The sequence below is a fragment of the Mauremys mutica genome, chromosome 26 (assembly GCF_020497125.1).
Source record: "Mauremys mutica isolate MM-2020 ecotype Southern chromosome 26, ASM2049712v1, whole genome shotgun sequence".
In the NCBI taxonomy this organism is placed as follows: Eukaryota; Metazoa; Chordata; order Testudines; family Geoemydidae; genus Mauremys; species Mauremys mutica.
Window position 1 is genome coordinate 9,671,046 of NC_059097.1, and position 21,304 is coordinate 9,692,349.

General features: G+C 52.0%; 1 pseudogene; it reads left to right on the forward strand.

The window, feature by feature from the left end:
* The window catches only part of LOC123356633, a 584,020-nt pseudogene that overhangs the window by 72,357 nt on the left and 490,359 nt on the right, over nt 1-21,304 (forward strand).

Genomic DNA, 21,304 nt, shown 5'->3' on the forward strand with positions numbered 1-21,304 from the left:
CGCGGAACGCTCCGGCTGACACGGGCAGGGGGGAAGGGCAGCGGCTTCAGGAGCTGCTACTGAGCATGCGCAGTGCTCAGGACATTGGGAGCGATTTAATCCCCCCGCCGGGTCCCTCCATCCCGGGGGGGGGGGGGGCGGATCCTGCTGCGGCTCCGCTGGGGCCAAGGCGGCTCCGAGGCTTCTCCGAGTTCCCCGGGGCAGAGTCACGTGCCCGCCCCCCGCACAGACCCCCCCCCCGGGGAGCAGCAGCGGCTCAGCCCGGGCCGACTCACGCGGAGGCGGCAGCAGTAGCTTTGTTCTCCAGCCCAGCGGGGCTCGCACGGCGCATGCGCAGTAACAGCGGTTGGAACCCTCCCTCCCTGGGCTGGAGAGGGCGGAAGCGGCCCCGGGGCAGGCTGGGAGATGTAGTTCCTGACTCTCCCGGAGCGGAAGTGACGTCACCGGGGGAGCCGGAACCGGGCTGTGAAGGAGCGTTAGGCGCTGCGGCTCTGCCTGGCTCGCGCGGGGCCGTTGGAGCCTCTCCCGGCCCGGAGAAGGGTTGGTGCCGGTGGAGCTCTGGGCATGCGCAGATCGCGGCGGGAGAGCCCTTCATTAACCGCCCGTGCCCGGCCCGCTGGAGCCGCCCTGCGGCCGCCCCGGGCTCCGCCCGCCCCGCTGCGGAGCTGCAGCCTCCAGGCCCCGGAGCGCGCCTGGGGCTCATTAACCCTGGGGTCCCTGCGTGGGGCCGGGGGGTGAGACCGGGCTGCGGGGGAGGGGCGGGCGGGAAATGTCGGTGCATCCCGGACATGGCCGGGGGGGGGGCAGGTGACCCCCGAGGAGCGGGGAGAGAAAGGGGGGGGCTGAGATCCCCTCGGATTTACCGCTGCCCCCCCCGTGGGGACCCCCTCCTCCCCGTCCTGCCCCCTTTCTCCCTAGAGAGCCACGAGCAGCGCCCAGGGTGACCCCCCCGCCCCCAACCCTGAGAAGTTCCCTGTCCCCCCCCCCCCGAGTGTGCCACATTTTCTCTCCCCTTCGCCAGGGGCCAGTGCAGGTCTCAGGTTTGGGGGTTGCCGCCCCTTTCCACCTGCAGGGAGTGGTCCTTGTGCGGGTGGGAAATGGTTCCCCCCAGTGATTCCTGAGCTGGGGCAGTGGGTGAATGGGCAGAGGCTGGGGGGGCCCTGAGACCGGTACACCTCTGGGCGGGGCTGGGGGGGCCACTCTCTGCTGGCAACGGGGCCTGGGGAGGGCCAGGAAGGGGAGGGAGGAGCAAGTGTCCCCCATGGAGACGGCCAGCCCCAGGTTTCCCCTCCAGCTACTCCCCCTCCCCAACCTGCCCAACTCAGCAGCCCCCCCACCCCATCACCTGCTAGTCACATTCCCAAACCCCACAGCCAGTGACCTTCTGGCTCCAGCCCCACTCCTGTCCCCTGTGAAAAGACAGCACCCAGGGCTCCCTGCCGGCCATGTGAGAGTGAGGCAAGACAATCCCTCCCATTCTGTTGTTGAGTCAATATCACTGTGTAATCCCTCAAATTTCCATCTTTTCTCTTGAGCTGTTGACATAAAATCCCCATAATCTCTCTATTATGTTGCCAAATATTTAGTTTGTGCCCATTTTCTCTGTTCTGAAATACTGATATCGAATGCTGAAAAATCTTCACACTTTTCTCTCCAGGTATGTGACTGAGATCAGGGCTCTTATCGTACTGAGCATCGGCCCTGTTCGGCCAGGTGCAGCAGAGACCACCAAATGAGATCTGGGCCCCTCTTCTTCTGCCAGGCACTGAAGAGACCTGAGGTGAGATTAGATCCCGCTGAGTTGTTTCAGGTAAAACTGAGGCCTGGACCGAGGATCACGGCTTCCCTGGTGCCAGGCAGCGCAACACGACTGTGACCCTAACCACTATGCCATCCATTGTTCTGGGCATAGACAGACGACCTCGACTGTAGTATCAGTGTCCCCGTTGGGTCTGACATTCTCCCCAGTGTGCTGGGCACCCTGACCGAGTTTGGGGTTTCCTTTGGTGCCAGGAACCTGCACAGACCCCTACAGAAGAGCAGGGACCAAATTGTTGTGCCGTGGGTCACAGTGACCCTGACTGAGGCTCATCCGAGCCCCTGTTGTGCCAGGCTCTGCATCAACATACCAAGTGAAATCAGGCTCCCATATGTGCCAGGTGCTGCAGAGACAGCAAACAAACTCAGGGACCTTGTTGTTTCGTGGAAAGCTGCAGAGACCCCAAGTGAGATCGTGGGCCCTTTTCTGCCAGGTGCTGCAGAGACCCCAACAGAGGTCAGACAACCACTGGATGGTGACAGGTGCTTGTGGGATCTCACTGCAGAGAACCCCGACAGACATCAGGTCGCCCATTGTGCCTGGTAAAACTGAGACCGTGGACCAAGATCACGGCCCCCCTGTGGTGCCGTGCAGCGCACGACAGTGGTACAGATTTCTGCCTCCATATGTGGCTGGGCACTTCAGAGACCTCGACTGAGATCTGTGTCCCCGGTTGGGCCTGGCCCTAGCACATGATCCCGACCTCAGATCGCTGACCCAACCACTGTACTGTCACTGCACAGACCCTGACAGATCCGGCCCCCCACATTTTTGCCAGATGCTGCAGGGACCACAAACAAAATCAGGGATCCCGTAATGCTGGGAGTTGCAGAGTCCCCGACTGAGGTCAGGCCCCTATTGTCAGGCTCTGCACAGACACTGAGATCAGGGTCCCCATTGTGACAGGTGCTGAACAGACAGACCAAGGGGAATTTTCAATCCCTGGCCATTAAAAACCCCCAGTCTGGCACATGCCAAGTGTACTCAGGCTCACGGGCCTCAGGCGAAGGGGGCTGTTTAATTGCAGTGTAGATGTCTGGGCTCGGGCTGGGGCCAGGCTGTAGGACCCTGCGAGGTGGGAGGGGGCCAGACCTTGGACTGCAGCCCCATCCAGAACATGGACACCACAATTAAACAGCCCCACAGCCTGAGTCCGTGTGAGCCCAAGTCAGTGGGCACAGGCCAGCTGCCGGTGTCATAACAAGTTTTGCATGGAGAATTTGGGGGCCAAAAACTGGGAACTGAACCCAGATTGTTTGAATTCCTTATTCCTGCCTCATCATCCCGTTAACCCCAAGCCCAGCTTGTGTGTGTGCAGCGTTGTTTTGGTCAGTGTTTGCCTTGCATTGGCTTCCAAGGGAGGCTGTGGAATTTCCTTCATTTGAGGTCTTTAAGACCAGGTTAAAGAGATACACTATCTGTATCCCTAGACATTCCCACGGCTGGTGTATCTCTGGGATGGAGGGGGAGCCCGCGGGTGGGAAGCTTCCTCCAGCTGTATGTTGTGTTTTTATAATGTATATATTTGGCATCGCAATCCCAGAAATGGTAAGGGCTAGCATAGGACCTCAAGATGTCCATCAAGTCCATCTCTCTCTGCCGAGGCAGGACCAAGTATCTGTAGATTATCTCTGACAGAGCTTTGTCCTACTTGTTCGTTAAAAACTTCCAGGGAAAGAGACTCCCCATGCCCCCCTTGTAAGACTATTCCAGAGCTGAACTGCCTTAGCTCTGGGGACACCACACACAGAGTTTAGTGGTGAGCAGCTCATGGAGAGACAAGGAGACCACCAGTGAGTGGGCAGCTGGGTAAAGAGACTGAAGTTGGGAGGAGAAACGTTGACACTCGTTGTCCAAGGACCACCCCAGGCAGTCCGTGACCGAGCTAGAAATAGGTTCTAGTGCCACCATACCTGCTGTTTTCTGAATCCCTCTCTGTCCACCCTGGTGTTTTAGGCACTGGTGCAAACCCTTAGTACAGACAGAATTTACACTAGTTGCACTCTGATTGGTAACTGGTGCAAAACCATGTCCCAGTTTGAAGGTTTTGAGTTGGTGGGGGCGGGAGGAAGTGACCTCAACAGAGGCCTGAAAGCTAGCTGAACAGTGTGCAGCTGGTTAAGGTAGGGGCAGCAGTGTAGTGCTGGAGGTAGGAGCCAGGGAGCGCAGCCCCACAGGGGCTGGACACTGACTTCTCCTGAACCTAGGGGACACCCCCCTAGCGATGTGGTTTTGTCTATGTATGCACAGGCCGTCTTGGCAGGGCAGCTCAGCTGCAGTCCCTGCACACCTCTTCCTGCAGCCTAATACATTGTGCCGCTGGGGGCCTTCCCAAGCTGCGGGTGACGGGGCTCTGGAGCTAAACAGGGTCTGTTCCCTGCTCTGTCACAGACGCTGTTTCAGTGAACCATGGGGAAAGTCAACAGCCCCTCTCTCAGTAACGCTGTCTCCAGTGACATCGAGAGCACGAGCACACAGCCTCGGGCAAAGACTGGTGAGAAGCAGGGAAACAAAACCCCAATGATTGGGTGTGAGGTCTGTATGGAGATTTCACCAACCTAGAATCCCAGTGGTAAACGCTTCAGGCTCTGTAACAGCATTAACATGGAATCACAGGGTATGGCTACACTTGCAAATTTGCAGCGCTGGGCAGCAGGGTGTGAAAAAACACCCTCTTCAGCGCTGCAAATTGCGGCGCACAACAGAAGCGCCAGTTTAGTCAGAGCCCCAGCTCTGGTAGCGCGGCTCCCAGCGCTGTCCGTTTATTCCCCACAGGGAGCTGGAGTACGGACAGCGCTGGGAGAGCTTACTCCAAGCGCGGGGGGTTTGACTACACTTAGCGCTTCAAAGCGCTGCCGCGGGAGCGCTGCCGCGGCAGCGCTTTGAAGCGCTAATGTAGCCATAGCCACAGACTTTCCCCTTGGGTGATTCCCAATATATCTCTACCATGCAGGTGAGCTCACTCTTTGTGACACATGGTCCCGACTCCCAGGGGTTCTCAACCTTTTTCTTTCTGAGCCCCCCCGCATAAAAAAACTCCACACGGCCCACGTGGGCCACAATAACTGGGTTTCTGCATATAAAAGCCAGGGCTGGCGTTAGGGTCAGCAAGCAGGGCACTTGCCTGGGGCCCCATGACCACAGGGGCCCCCACAAAGCTCACATTTCTCAGGCTTTGGCTTTCAAGCCCTGAGGGTGGGGCTCAGAGCCCTGGACTTCAGCCCCATGCGCTGGGACTATCAGCCTTTTCAGCGCTGCCCTCAGCAAGTCCTAATGCCGGCCTTGCTTGGCTAGCCCCCTGAAAGCTGCTCACGGCCCCCCAGGGGGCCCCAGACCCCTGGTTGAGAACTGCCTTTATAACCCCACGAGTCACAGCAATGTTCAAGTTACTGCCAGTCCCAAAGGACCAGTCACTTCCTTAGGTCAACTGAATCTTAGATCTTCCAACAAAGACAACACTTGTAGCCAGTCCCTGGTCCATAACCTGTATTTAAGATTTTATTTAAAAGGAAAGGAGAGTTGTTTACAAAGTTAAAGCAGGTAATCCTATAGATGCAGACGAGTTGCAGTCCTAAATTTCAAAGGTAATAGAAGCTTCTATTATAAGCAAGCTCTACATATTCTTTAGGACTAACCCCGTCTAAGCAGCTGGGGATCTCTTGCTTATGCCTAGAAACTATGCCCCTCAGAGTCCAAGCAACATACAGATAATCAGTTCCTTCTGCATGTTTTTTTTTATCCCCTTCCTACCATGTGCTCTGAGCTGGAAACTCAGCTAATGGGAAGGTCAAGAGCACAACAACAGTTTTTTGTGTCTTCGTTAACATACCATAATAGTCTCTCTGATGTTGATGGACCTTTCCTGCCAGGCAGGGTGTAATGCAATATGTTGCCAATCAGCACTTCGACTAGGTAAAGTCTCTCTCCTGTCTGGTGATTTACAGAGCCACAGAGGCTCACAGTGCAACTAGCAGATGTTAACCCAGGCAGCAACTCACAAGCATTCAATGAAGTCTAAACACATTCTTATGTTCACAGTCTGTATGAGGAGTATCTACTCATTTGGACTCACTGGGGAGCCACAGAAAGGAACAAGATGTGCTGAGGCAAGAAGGTCCAGTCTCAGAGCCCCCGGGGTCACACTTGCCAAAGGTTAAAACTAGTCCCAGCCCATGAAGGGGGCACTGCCAGGAGAGACTGGATAAAGGCTGGAGCATCCAACAACTTAGTTAACCTGAGAGAGCTGCCTTGGGGACAATGACAGGGCGAATCCCCAGAGGGACTCCTTTGATTCTGCTCGTCTCTGGGCTTTGGTTCATAGAATCGCAGAACTGGAAGGGACCTCGAGAGGTAGCTAGTCCAGTCCTCTGCCCTCAAGGCAGGACGAAGTATTATCTAGACCAGGAGTGGCCAACCTGAGCCTGAGAAGGAGCCAGAGTTTACCAATGTACATTGTCAAAGAATCACAGTAATACAGTCAGCAGCCCCCCATCAGCTCCCCTCCATGGGAAGCCACAATAATCAGAACCTCCCCCTCCCTCCCCGCACCTCCCGATCAGCTGTTCACACTATGCAAGACACTGGGCGGGGGTGGGGGTGGGGAATGGAGCAAGGGCATTGCAGGCTCAGGGAAGGGGTGGAGTGAGGGCAGGACCTGTAGCTTGAGTAGTGAACACACCCAGCCACACTGGAAAGTTGGTGCCTGTAGCTCCAACCCCGGAGTTTGGTGCCTATACAAGGAGCCGCATATTAAATTCTAAAGAAGCCACATGTTGGCCACACCCTGATCTAGACCATCCCTGAGAGGTGTTTGTCCAGCCTGCTCTTAAAAATCCCCAACGATGGAGATTCCACAACCTCCCTAGGCAATTTATTCCAGTGCTTAACCACCCTGCCAGTTAGGGAGTTTTTCCTAATGTCCAGCCTAAACCTTCCTTGCTGCAATTTAAACCCATTGCTTTTTGTCCTGTCCAGAACTTAAGAACAATGTTTCTCCCTCCTCCTTGAAACAAAATTTTATGTACTTGAAAGCTGATCATATCTTCTCCAGACTAAACAAACGCATTTTTTTCAGTCTTCCCTCATAGGTCATGTTCTCTAGACCTTTAATCATTTTTGTTGCTCTTCTCTGGACTTTCTCCAATTTGTCCACATCTTTCCTGAAATGTGGCACCCAGAACTGGACACAATACTCCAGTTGAGACCTAATCAGTGCGGAGTGGAGCGGAAGAATTACTTCTTGTGTCTTGCTTGCAATACTCCTGCTAATACATCCCAGAATGATACTTGCTTTTTTGCAACACTGTTGACTCCTATTTAGCTTGTGATCCACTAGGACCCCCAGATCCCTTTCCACAGCGCTCCTTCCTAGGCAGTCATTTCCCATTTTGTATGTGTGCAACTGATTGATCCTTCCTAAATGAAGCACTTTGCATTTGTCCTTATTGAATTTCATCCTATTTACTTCAGACCATTTCTCCAGTTTGTCCAGATGATTTTGAATTTCAGTTCTCTCCTCCAAAGCCCTTGCAACCCCTCCCAGCTTGGTATCGCCCACAAACTTGATAAGTGTAAAAGAGAGACTCTGCTGCTGGGAGGGTTTCAGAGGGTGTCAGAGGGTCACACCCTGGTAAGAGGGGGCTAGACCTGTACTGGAATAAGGTCACTTTGTGCTTCAGTGTGTGGCAGAACCTAGAATGTCCATTAGCAGGGAAAAATCCTGGGGGAATCAGCATGTGGAAAGGACAGAAGCCCTGTCTGAATTCTCTCACATTGCCCTTCTCACCCTGACAGGCTACAAAATAACGTCCACGTTTGTTTCCAGATTATCACATCCTCCCAGGGGGAAGGAAATGGCTGCAATGGAGCTGGCTCGGGTAAGGGATTCTCAGGGAGCTGGTGGTGGGCTCTGCTTGGAGGGAGAGAAGCAGTAAATGTACAGGAGGGTGGGAGCCAGTGATGAGCTGCCAAAATATTAACAACAGGTTCCCTTGTCCTCACCTCACGAGGGGGTCATGCCCCCCCCAGGGGGCGTGCCCCTTCCAACCCCCCATGCTCCTTGACACCCCCCCCCGGGGACCCCTGACCCATCCCCCCCGTCCCCTGACTGCTCCCTGCCGCCCCATCAAACCCCTCCTCTCATTCTTGATGCCCCCCTGGAACCTCTGCCCCATCCAACCACCCCTTCTCTCTGTCCCTGACAGGCCCCCCCCGCCTCATCCAACCCCTGCTCCTTCCTGACTGCCCCCCGGGACCCTTGCCCCCATTCAATCCCCTTGTACCCTGCCCTCTGACCGCCCCGACCCCTATCCAGCCCCCCACAAGCCACTGAACACCCCCTCCCTGCTCCCTGCCCCCTTACCACACTGCCTGGGGCCAGGACGGGGTCCGCTCTGCCGAGACCGCGACTGGGCCGCAGGACCCGACTCCCCGAGCCGGGCTGGAGCCGCTCGGCGGGACCGGTGCTGCAGGGCCTGAGCTGGACCGGATCGGAGCCGCTCGGCCAGGACCAGCCCGAGCCAGGGGTGCTTGGCCGAGACCCGGCTGGGGCACTCGGCCGGAGTCCAGGGGGAACTATTAACTAAGGTTTGTAAACCTGTCCTTTAAATCGCTTCGGTACCCAAGGACCGAAAATTAGCTAATGTAACGCCAATATTTTAAAAGGGCTCTAGAGGTGATCCCAGCAACGTCGGTACCGGGCAAATTAGTCGAAACAATAGTTAAGAATAAAATTGTCAGACACACAGAAAAACAAACTGTTGAGCAACAGTCAATATGGTTTCTGTAAAGGGAAATCGTGTCTTACTAATCTATTAGAGTTCTTTGAAGGTGTCAACAAACATGTGGACAAGGGGGATCCGGTGGACATAGTGTACTTAGATTTCCAGAAAGCCTTTGACAAGGTCCCTCGCCAAAGGCTCTTACGTAAATTAAGCTGTCATGGGATAAAAGGGAAGGTCCTTTCATGGATTGAGAACTGGTTAAAAGACAGGGAACAAAGGGTAGGAATTAATGGTAAATTCTCAGAATGGAGAGGGGTAACTAGTGGTGTTCCCCAAGCGTCAGTCCTCAGACTAATCCTATTCAATTTATTCATAAATGATCTGGAGAAAGGGGTAAACAGTGAGGTGGCAAAGTTTGCAGATGATACTAAACTACTCAAGATAGCTAAGACCAAAGCAGATTGTGAAGAACTTCAAAAAGATCTCACAAAACCAAGTGATTGGGCAACAAAATGGGAAATGAAATTTAATGTGGATAAATGTAAAGTAATGCACATTGGAAAAAATAACCCCAACTATACATAGAATATGATGGGGGCTAATTTAGCTACAACGAGTCAGGAAAAAGATCTTGGAGTCATCGTGGATAGTTCTCTGAAGATGTCCACGCAGTGTGCAGAGGCGGTCAAAAAAGCAAACAGGATGTTGGGAATCATTAAAAACGGGATAGAGAATAAGACTGAATATATTATTGCCCTTATTTAAATACATGGTACACCCACAATCTCGAATACTGTGTACAGATGTGGTCTCCTCACCTCAAAAAAGATATTCTAGCACTAGAAAAAGTTCAGAAAAGGGCAACTAAAATGATTAGGGGTTTGGAGAGGGTCCCATACGAGGAAAGATTAAAGAGGCTAGGACTCTTCAGCTTGGAAAAGAGGAGACTAAGGGGGGATATGATAGAGGTATATAAAATCATGAGTGATGTTGAGAAAGTGGATAAGGAAAAGTTATTTACTTATTCCCCATAATACAAGAACTAGGAGTCACCATATGAAATTAATAGGCAGCAGGTTTAAAACAAATAAAAGGAAGTTCTTCTTCACGCAGCGCACAGTCAACTTGTGGAACTCCTTACCTGAGGAGGTTGTGAAGGCTAGGACTAACAATGTTTAAAAGGGAACTGGATAAATTCATGGTGGCTAAGTCCATAAATGGCTATTAGCCAGGATTGGTAAAGAATGATGTCCCTAGCCTCTGTTTGTCAGAGGATGGAGATGGATGGCAGGAGAGGGATCACTTGATCATTGCCTGTTAGGTTCACTCCCTCTGGGGCACCTGGCATTGGCCACTGTCGGTAGAGAGATACTGGGCTGGATGGACCTTTGGTCTGACCGGGTGCGGCCGTTCTTATGTTCTAAGCCGCTCAGGTGGAACCGGACTGGGCTGCGTGCGACGTCCTCCCTCCCCCCGGCCCGGCTTACCTGCCTACTGCTTGTTTCAGGCTTCCCGCGAACATTTGATTCGTGGGAAGCAGGGGAGGGGGAGGAGAAGGAGGGCAGAGCATTCAAAGGAGAGGGGAGGTGAGCTGGGGCCAGCGGCCAGGTGGACAGCTGCCCGAGCCTTTGTTAAATTTAAAAGCTTTTTTAGAACCGGTTGTCCTGGAACAACCGGTTCTAAAAAGGCTTCTAAATTTAACAACTGGTTCATGCGACCCGGCTGGAGCTCACCACTGGTGGGAGCTGCTAGAGGTGGTGGGAGGCAGGAAATATCTTGGGTGGAGAAAGGGAGGGGACAGGCTGTGACAAACCTGCTGAGACTTGTGTACTCTAGGGTGTGATGGGTTGTCACCCCAGGGTGCAGTCTGGGGGGCTTCTGGGAACCGCTGTGCCCTCCAACCCTCAAGCTGGGCTGGCCCTTCTCACGCTGCTTTGCTGGAGATTCAGCCAGCCTCTCCAGGCCCTGTTATCACCCAACACGACAGCAGGTGGCGCCATGGAGCCAGCTAAGCTACCTGAGTGCTTTACCTCAGCCACTCAAGAGAGAGAGAAGACAACAGCCAATTTCCCAGTGATAAATGTTAGCAAAAAGAAATCCACTCGACCATGGTTCCCTATTTAAAATCCCAGTTTTTAATCTATTTAATGTATGCCGTGTGTATTTTGTACATTCTAGTCAAAATATTGTGCTGAGCCAACTCATATGCCTACGTATATTACATCAGTACTATTAGCTGCAACTAAACTTTTGATCTCATCCAGTAAGGATATCCAGTTAGTTTGATAGGATCTATTGTGTCTACACCTTTTTAATGGGTACTAATTATATTACCCTCCTTTCTTTATTAATGAAATCCAGTATCGGCTGCTCCATTCTCTTGCCCAGTATCGATTTCAGACTGACACACTTGTCATTAGCTGCGTCATCTCTTTTATAGTTTTTAAATATTGGCACAGCATTAGCTTTATTCCAGTCTTCTGGAATTTCCCAAGTGTTCCAAGTCCTAATTAAAAACAACATTAACAGTCCACCACGCTGCTCCAGCAGCTCTTTCAAAACTCTAGTTATCTGGACCCACTGATTTAAACACATCTAACTTGAATAGCTGCTGTTTAACGTCCTCGTGAGTTACTTTTGGAATGGAAAGACTGTCAGCGTCAACATCTTATGATATGAGTTACATCATCTGTTTTTCTCCAAATCCAGGAGAGAAATATTTATTGAACACTTTTACCTCTTCTGCATTATTTTGATGATTCTGCCATTTCCATCTAGTAATTTACCACTATCATTGCTGGGGATTAATTTTGTACTTAATATACTTTTTTAAAACTTCCTTCTTATTTTCATAAATTGGTCATTGATTTCTGATAGCTTCCCTTACCAATTTTCTACAATTCTGACTTTCGAACTTCTATTCTTTACTATTGACTTTCCCTTTCTTCCATATATTTTATTTGGAGAGTGTTGGGAGCCACCAGCAGGGTCCAGAGACAGCCCCATCTCCTATATCAAGTCCTGGCTAGTAGGTATGTGATAAATGTGATGATCCTGCCTCCGTCTGTCAGCTGGGAGACACAAAGGTTCTCTCTTTCCACCCTCTGATGCCTCCTGGCTGCTCTAGGCAAAGTGAGGTGGGACTCTGTTAACATGTGCCTCCCGGAGCTTCCATTTACCTGGTGCTGCTGTTCTGTGAGTAGTGGGGCTGTGAGTGGGGCAGCAGGTACTGAGTGTTGGACTCTTGCTATTTCAGGGGCTGATGACCTTCGAGGAGGTGGCTGTGTATTTCACCAGGGAAGAGGGGGCTCTGCTGGACCCCACTCAGAGAGCCCTCTACAGGGATGTCATGCAGGAGAACTATGAGACGGTGACCTCGCTGGGTAAGGAGTCCTGTCCCCTGGGTTATTTAAAAGCTGTTGGGTCTCTAAAGAACCTGAGCAGTAATAACTTTATTCATCATCCAAGTTTGACAAGTTTCTTTGCCCCCCTTTCTTTCCTTATCTCCCATAGACTAGCAGGCAGCAGGGAGGAAGGAGGTAATGAGAGATGAGGAGGGAACAGAAGAAGCTCCCAAGGTGCCGGGAGGTGGTGCCAGCTGCCAGTAATGGGAAGAAGGAGAGGGGAGCGTGGAGGGAAGGCACCCAGGAAGTGGGCTGGGTGGGTCAATGGGAGGGAGGAGAGGTTTGGGGATCTAGAGCTGTGGGGGATCCCAGACCTTTAACCCTGAATCCCTACCCAAACCTCAGGTAAATCCCAGACTTCAGCATAACCACTCTCACAAAGCCTCAGCTTAATATAAGGCCCTGAACTGTAGCAAGCTTAGGCTACGTTTACTAAATCGAATCACTAAATCGACCACGGCTGGATCGATCTCAGAGCGTCAATCCTGGCTGTAGTGTCGACCTGCCCTGAATAACCCATTTCTTTATGTTCACCTCCTTGCCCCTCCACGCATGTTTCCAAGCTAATAAGCAATTCTCTGATCATGACATCTTACCTCTAGCGAGTATAAAATTGCCCACAAGACGTGAGACTAGGTCATAGATCGTAAACCTCAGCTCGGGGTCAAGAAGAGTGAGAGTTTGGAGAGAGTCTTGTCCCCCCTCTCCCCATCTGCAGCAGCCACAAGCTGTCTTCCCTCCCGGCTCCTTGGATCTCTGAGCCTGTCCCTCCTGAGGCTGCGTGGCCCAGTTCTTGTTTCTGACCTTCTCCTTTTCCGGAAGAATGAGAGGCTGTTGCTCCTGAATGTTAGTGTTTAATTCCCCAGCCTTCTCCTCACACTGGGGGAGTTTAATTTTCCCTCCCATTACACCTGAGTCACTAGATTTCCTAATTCCCCACAATGTGCTTTTGCGATGTCACAGTTCTGGGGTAGCGAAGCCTCCATGGTCTGCTCACGGAATGGCCCCTCAGGTATCAGGCCTCCAGCCAGCCCCTCTCTATGGGCAGGGACCCACATGCCTCTCCTTTTTGACCAGTGTGTGAGGACTGCAGCTTGTCCTCCACTGTGTTCGCTGGACTAACGTCCAGTTCCTGTGCTTTGCTTTCTCTCCAGGGGCTGTGAGCAGTGTGTCTGAGATAGAGGTGGGACTTTTGGTGATACTTGTATGATGCCAATGCACACCTCAGTTTCCTGCTGTCATTGGTATTGCTATGATTCTAAAGAGCGGGAGACGTGAGGTGTTTTGTCACGTAGCTGTCATGGGGTGATATGAATGGGTCATTAAGGACTGGCTGGGAGTAACCTACATCAATGGAATACCCGACAGAGACAAGGGAATGACTGTCACCCAGGGCCGCCCAGAGGATTCAGGGGGCCTGGGGTCTTCGGCGGCGTGTCCCCCTTATCCGCTCTGACACCGCAGAGCATTTTCCCCGTGTCCTCCTTACCAGCTCTGATGCCGCAGAGCATTTACCCTGTGTCCCTGTTCCCTGTTCCTGTTCCCCCTCCTGTTTGACTAAGTTTATATAGTAACATTGTCAGCTATACCTTTGCTTAACCAATCATTGTACTGAAATGTAATTAACCAATCCTAACACATTGAAACATAATTCTCTAACCAATTGTATCCCACAACCCTAATTAACTTACACCTAGCAAAATTAATTATACAGCAGACAAAACCAGTTAGAGAACCAGACTGATTAACATTCTAAAAGTGGTGGCCATAAAGATAAAACAATACAGAAATGAGGGTTTCACAACCACAAGCATTGATAAGGGATTTCTTGCCCGACAGGCTGCTGTCAAACTAGGTTTTCTTTAACCATTTTAAGATCTGTTTCTTTATCTGGTGCGGATGGGCACTATCAGGACAGGATCATCCTCCTAACAGCCCAGTAGCACCTTATTTCAGTGTGACTGGTTTGGGATGTGAGGGTGTGACCCTTTGCTTCCCAGCTTATGGCTGCCCCTGCTGCTTAGCCAAAGGCCTTAGCCTAAGAACAAGGCCTCAGCCTAGCCTAGTGAGAGAAGGCCCAGACACAGGCAGACTGTGATTTTGATTCTTTGTTTTTATACCCCTGTGTAGCAGGGTGGTCCCTTGCTCCTGCCCTGAAGGATTAAAAACAGCCTGGGAGGGGGCTGTGGCTGGAGAAAGCAGCCTTTAGGCTGGGCTGATTGGGGGAAGTGGCTGCAGCTGGGGCCATGCCCCAGACAGACTCAGCTGGCCCTATAAAGGCAGAGAAGCCAGGGGCAGACAAGAGTCTCCCTCTGCCTGTAGAGGAAGAAGGGCCTGGCTGCAGGGAGCTAGACACAGGGTACCTGAGTGGAGCAGGGATGGGGAAAGGCAGAGAAGCTGGGGAGCTCCTGCCTGGAAAGCCCCAGGCTGCGGCCTAGCACAAAGCCAACAGGTACTGGGGGTTGCAGAGGCAGCCTAGGGGTAGGCAAAGGCAGCAGGTCCAAACCCCTTTGCCTATGGTGAGTGGCTGACACTGCAGTCTGCCCCAGTGAACGGGGGCTAGATGGAGACTAGGCAGTAACTGATGCAAAGTGGGGATAGTGGTTTGGGGGTTCCCCAGGGAGGGGAGACCCAGATTGGTGGGGTACTGCCAGTGGGTAGCACCCCAAATAAAGGGGCACCGGGTCCAGGGAGGGGCAGGGGGCCAGAGGACAGGTGGATCACCGGCCTGCAGAAGGCGCTCCAGAGCTGGAATGAGCTAATTCCCAGGAGTCACCAGCAGAAGGCACCGCAGGGGTGAGTCCGCTCATCTACACCCTGTAACCAGCTACGTGATAAAAATACACCTAACAGTGGGTTCTACCCCTTCCCCCATTCTGTGTCTGTCTTGTATATTTAGATTGTAAATTCTTCAGGGCATGGGCCATCTACTATTCTCTGTTTGTGCTTTGCCTAGCACAATGGGGACCCACTGTTAGTTGGTCCTTAGGCACTAAGGTAATTCATATGATTTATTATAATAACTCTCCTGCCACTTTGAGCCAAGGAAGCTGGCCTTGGGATGTTACTGCTTAAAAATGAGCTGGGGGTTAAAACCATGGAATATTCTTTGTGACAAGTATCCCACAAATTCCACTGACCTCCCATGTTTTCTTTGCCTGGAGTAGGGTTTCCGATTTCCAAACCTGATGTGATCTCACAGCTGGAACGAGGGGAAGAGCCGTGGGTCCCAGACCTCCAGGGCTCTGAGAAAGAAGTGCTCCCGAGAGCTGCCTTTGCAGGTGAGGAATTGGTTAAACCAGCTCAAAAACTGTGCGGGAATGCAGGAAACATTTGGGATGCCCTACAAAGATCCTGTGAGCTCTCCAAGTTCAGGATTGTTCCCTACAGATGTGGAATCATTATGGCAGATGTCACTCATGGCTTCCCTCCTATTCTGACTGACAACTGGCAGCAGGTTGCTCCCTGATCTCGCTTTCCCCTGAGTGTTCTCATGAGATGCAGACCAAAACTGATCCCTTCCTCTCTCCTCTGGGGAAAATCAGCTCCTGATAGGATTGATCTCTCCCACACATATTTTGGATTGTTCATCCCTTTTTCCATTCCTCTCTCTGAAATTTTCTTTCTTTCTGGCGCAGGTAGTGACCTATGCCTGGATTCTCTGTGTCTCCCATCAGGTGATGGGATGGTGAGTCAGAATGAGGAGGAGACACTCCAGCAGGAAGATGCTGAGCAAGGAGAACCACATGGAACTTTATCAGGAAGACCCAAAGGGAATGTTTCCGGGAGTTATGCACTCCCAGAAAAACCAAAAGCCTGTGAGACTCAGCAGAGGCCAGAGGAAAACTTTAGTAGCCACTCAGACCTTATAACAGGCGACAGAATCAACTTGGAAGAGACACGCTACATGTGCCATGAGTGCGGGAAAAGCTTCAATCAGCGCTCTGCCCTTATCAGACATGAGAGAATCCACACAGGGGAGACGCCCTACACATGCTCTGAGTGCGGGAAAAGCTTCAGTCAGTACTCGGACCTTATCAGACATCAGAGAATCCACACAGGGGAGACGCCCTACACGTGCTCTGAGTGCAGGAAAAGCTTCAGTCAGCGCTCACACCTTATCAGACATGAGAGACTCCACACAGGGGAGACGCCCTACACGTGCTCTGAGTGCGGGAAAAGCTTCAGTCAGAACTCGGACCTTATCAGACATCAGAGAATCCACACAGGGGAGACGTCCTACACATGCACTGAGTGCGGGAAAAGCTTCAGTCAGAACTGGGACCTTATCAGACATGAGAGAATCCACACAGGGGAGACGCCCTACACGTGCTCTGAGTGCGGGAAAAGCTTCAGTCAGCGCTCACACCTTATCAGACATGAGAGACTCCACACAGGGGAGACGCCCTACACGTGCTCTGAGTGCGGGAAAAGCTTCAGTCAGAACTCGGACCTTATCAGACATCAGAGAATCCACACAGGGGAGACGTCCTACACGTGCTCTGAGTGCGGGAAAAGCTTCAGTCAGAACTCGGACCTTATCAGACATCAGAGAATCCACACAGGGGAGACGCCCTACACGTGCTCTGAGTGCGGGAAAAGCTTCAGTTACAGCTCATCCCTTATCAGACATCAGAGAATCCACACGGGGAGACACCCCACACATGCACTGAGTGCGGGAAAAGCGTCAGTCAGAGCTCACACCTTATTAGACATCAGAAAATCCACATGAGAGAGAACTGTAATAAATCCCTTGACTAGGGCTGGGCAAAATTTAAAAAAAAAATCACATTTCCTAATTCCCAACAAGGTACACGGAGGCAAAAACTACCTGTGCCTGACAGCCACTAGGGCTGTACGTGGCGTCGGCTGCTCAAGTTAATGATCTTGGTGTAAAAAGACAATTAGAGTTGTTGTGCAGATGCAGCCCAGGTGCAGGGGTTGGCATTAGCTTTCCCCTTGACCTGACCTAAACTCCATCACTTTCCCTGGTCTAAACAAACCCTGAGCATCACGGTTATACTGTTCCCCCATTTCACAGCAATTGTTAGTCATCGAGTTCTCCCTTCGGAAACCAATTGTTTGATTCCCAGTTGCTCTGATGTTGCTTCAGGTTGTGCTGCAGAGCAGATATTTTTGCTACTATTTTCCTCACTTAAAATATATTGAACTATAAGAAAGAGCAGGAACAGGGCAGGGATAGGGGAAAATGTCATTTCACCTGCTGTAACAACAGACGTAGTTAGGGTAAGTCAGAGGGATTCCCTTATTCCCCATCACCATTCCAATCCCCCTGTTGTTCAGTTGGTTAGGTCAGTATTTTTTCTAAAGGGCTGGGAAGAGGATTCCCTAGTAAATGATTTGGAACTAAGCAAAATACCCATGTATTTCACGACCAAAGCAGTTGTGGCCCAGGCCCTGCAGGAGGTCGCTCCCGAAGAGATCTCCTTCCTAATCAGGTGCATGTTGCCTATTATTTGGGAAATACAATCCCTATTGAGGTAGGGATGGAAAAATGGAAGTGACATTTCTGTTCAGCTCACCCCTGGGAGGTGCTGCAAATGTGTAGAAAATGAAATCCGTGTTGAATGTGCTATAGCTGCAGAAATATCCTATTTTTAATAGAGACCTGACATTTGCTGTCTTACAGGGATTCTAAGCTGCACCTGAATTTAGTCCCTAATTTAAATCTGTGCCTCCAGATTAAAGAAATAAAAGGGCATAGTTGGGGGAGTTGTACCTCACTGTCGCTACTGATCTGTTGTGCGGTTGGTGAAGAATTCTATGCCAGAGAAGTATGAAATTACTCCATGTAAGGTCAAAGATTTGACAAGAACTCGGGTAGAAATTGCAGATACTAGTGGTTGGTTTTCACCCCAGAGATGGAAGCTATGGTGACCTGTGGCCCAGGTAAACTATTTTTAGAACCTGCTCCCTAATTAACTGGCACACTCATAAAGGACGCCATTATTAAATTGGGAACAACCGTCTTTTATCATTTGGCTCCAAAGTTAGATAAGCACAGAGAGAGACAGCTGATTCCTTCAGAGCCATTCCATGCCTATGGGTCCCAATCTGGCTGCCTTGTTGGACAAGAAGCACTTCCATGCTGGGCAAATGATGGTAGCCAATGGGGGAATGTATGAGATTCCAAGTTCAGACTGCAGGATACATGAATGCTGAGTCCCGAGGCTGTGATTTGGCAGGAGATGTCAAAATCTGAAGTGGTGATGCGTGTGTGATAGGAGCTTTTCTGGGTTGGTTTTTTTTATTTTTCATTTTTATTTATTTAATTAATTTTTTGTTTTGTTTTTGCAACCAGTTATTTTTATAGGTGGTGAGGCCGCTTTTCCTTTTGAGCACAACTGTTTCACCCTCAGGCCTGGCTCTGGAAACCTCCTCAGTGCTGGCCTTGTGTTTCTTTCATGTTTAATATGCTAGGGTTCACACATCCACACTACATGCTGTTCACAGCAACAGATACTTTGAGAAACCTGCTGGCCTAAGTGGGCCTTTTCCAAACGGACATTGGCCCAAAGTCTGCCTCAATTCAGCTGGATTGGGACAGGCCTGTATCACAGGAGTGGTTCACACCTGATTTGCCCAGAGACCTTGGGGGAGGTGTGGTGAGATAGGATAAGTAGGAATCAACAACAATGAAGTTAAAGGCAATGGTGAAAAACCCTCATCTTGCAGGTCAACAAGCCTGTTCTGTTCATTCCCTCTGACGCATCTGGCACTGGTCACTCTCAGGCAGCACACTGGGCTAGATGGACCATTGGTCTGACCCAGTTTGACCAGTCTTGGGTTCTTAGTTAAGCCATCTATGGCCTTGTCTACACTGGCAGGTTTCTGTACAGTAAACCAGATTTCTGTGGTGTAACTCCTGAGGTGTGCACACTGCCAAGCCACTTAGTGCACAGAAACTGCACAGTTGCAGCGCTGTAAAAATGCACCCTGACAAGAGGCGTACAGCTTCTGCACCGGGGCTACAGCGCCACGGTACCAGTGTAGACACCCTGCTCGATTACAGCGCTGCAGCTGGCCGCGGGTAGGTGTCCCACTATCCCTGCTCTCTCCTCTCTGGTCAGCGGTTTGAACTGCATGGCCCTCAGGTGACCAACCGTGAACCCCACCCTTTAAATTCCTTGGGAATTTTGAATGTCCCACTTCCCACAGAGACTAATTATGGTTACAGACCCCTCCTGAAATTAGAGCAGGATATTGTAAAGCTTTATCTCATAGTACAGTAACACAATTCAAACCTGTCGGCACAGAGGAGAAAGCACTCCTTCAGTTCACATTTATTGCTACTGATCTCCCTGACAAACTTCCTTTTCTCAGGGCAGCTCCCAGCACTTTAGGGAGTTTTTCCTCTTCTCCCATCCAGCTGTGGTTACGGGACTGCAGCAGCTCCCCGGATGGCCAGCTTAGCTCTTTCGCTTACATCAGGCCTGCACAACACGCGGCCCGGGTGGGCTCACTGTGCGGCCCGTGGGAGGTGAGTAGGCAAGTGGCAGGTGAGGGAGCGGGGCTGAAGAGGCGGGTGGGCAGTGGCAGGGGCTCAGGAGGCGAGCCGGTAGGCTGAGGAGGCGAGTGGGCAGGCAGTGGCGGGGGGGCAGGTGAGCCGGTGGCGGGGGGGCTGAGGAGGCGAGCGGGTGGGCAGTGGCAGAGGCTGAGGAGGCGAGCTGGGGGGCTGAGGAGGCGAGTGGGGGGGCAGTGGCAGAGGCTGAGGAGGCGAGCTGGGGGGCTGAGGAGGCGAGTGGGGGGGGCAGGTGAGCCGGCGGTGGGGGGGGCTGAGTCGGTGAGGCGGGAGGGTGGGGAGCTGAGGAGGCGAGCGGGCGGGCAGTTGTGGGGGCTGAGGAGGCGAGCCGGGGGGCAGTGGCAGGGGCTGAGGAGGCGAGCTGGGGCGCTGAGGAGACGAGTGTGCGGGCAGTGGCGGGGGGGGCGGGGGAGGGGGGGCTGCGTCGGCGAGCCGGGAGGGTGGGGAGCTGAGGAGGCGAGTGCGGGCAGTGGCAGGGGCTGAGGAGGCGAGTGGACAGGCAGTGGCTGAGGAGGCGAGCCGGGGGGGGGGTGAGGAGGCGAGTGAGGAGTCAGTGGCTGACCTGTTCTACTGATCTGGTCTGGCTCCCAGCCCCTCTCCAAGGGTTGCAGCTGTCTGGAGGTGCTGCCTTCCTCAGTCCCACCTCATTCACTCCACAGGGCAACTGATTACCAAGTGGGGGGAAGATCTTATTCTACTTCTAGCAAAAAGACATTTTTCTTTTACCTTAATTGTACTACCTTAGGGGCCCGCTATAACATATTACTAAGGTTCAATGTTTTGGTAGGGCAGCGCTGTGGAAGGAGGGTTTGTTTCCGTGGAGCAGGCGGTGCTGGGGGGGGGAGTATTTCAGGGGGGCTGGGCGGCACTGGGGTGATGTGTTTTGGGGGGGCCTTGGCGGTGCTGGGGGGGGTCAGCAGGGCTGGGGGGGTTCGGCCCTCAGCTGTTTTCTTTGGAGTAATGTGGCCCTCGCCACTTGATGATTTGTGCAGGCCTGACTTACATCCTTCACTGCTTTGGATGAAGCTGCGTTTGCCACCAGTTTAATCCATAGCTGAGACCTCAGGTACCAGCAGCTAGTTACAAAGGCTCAATTCCCATTGCCAGCAGTGGGAGGTTATCCTGGGCTGTCAGAGCTGCAGGATTTTTTTAAACTTCTCTCCCTGCTCAAGCCTTTAATCATTCCTGTGGCTCTTCTCTGAACCCTCTGCAATTTACCAGGGAAAGCAGCCAACCCATGAACCAACCAAACCAAACCAGGCTGGTCTGATGGATGTAACAATGTATTGCCTTCCAAGGTTGAATACAAGTCAGCTCATTCTATTCACCCAAGAGTTCCACTTTAAGGACTTTTTGTTTTCTAGTTCCAGTCAAATCCTGTGCAACAGCATCATTGTTAACTCACCACTTGGTCACTTCACATTCATAGGTTCCCAAAGTTGGCAGGTCCAAGTCTTTCCTCCCACATGCTCTCACTGGGGGAAGCCTCCTTGGCTTCAGCATCTCCTCAGACCAACCTTGGACCTTTCAGCATCCCTGTTCCACCCCAAGACCTTCCAGTCATGAGTCCACCTGAATAGGACACCTGGGAAAGCCTCACACACACACACACACACACACACCCCGAAGGGGAGTCTTGCACCCCCAACTTCCACAATCACCAGTGACTCCGTCAGCATTGTAAAACAGAAGGTTTGTTAGCGGTCTGGAATCCAGCCTGGGAAAGTTCTGTGTTCACACAGGAAGCAGGAAGATTCAGCAACGTCCATCTTGGGGAGACCCCGAACTCAGAGCCTGGGCTCTCCCGAGGAGTCCC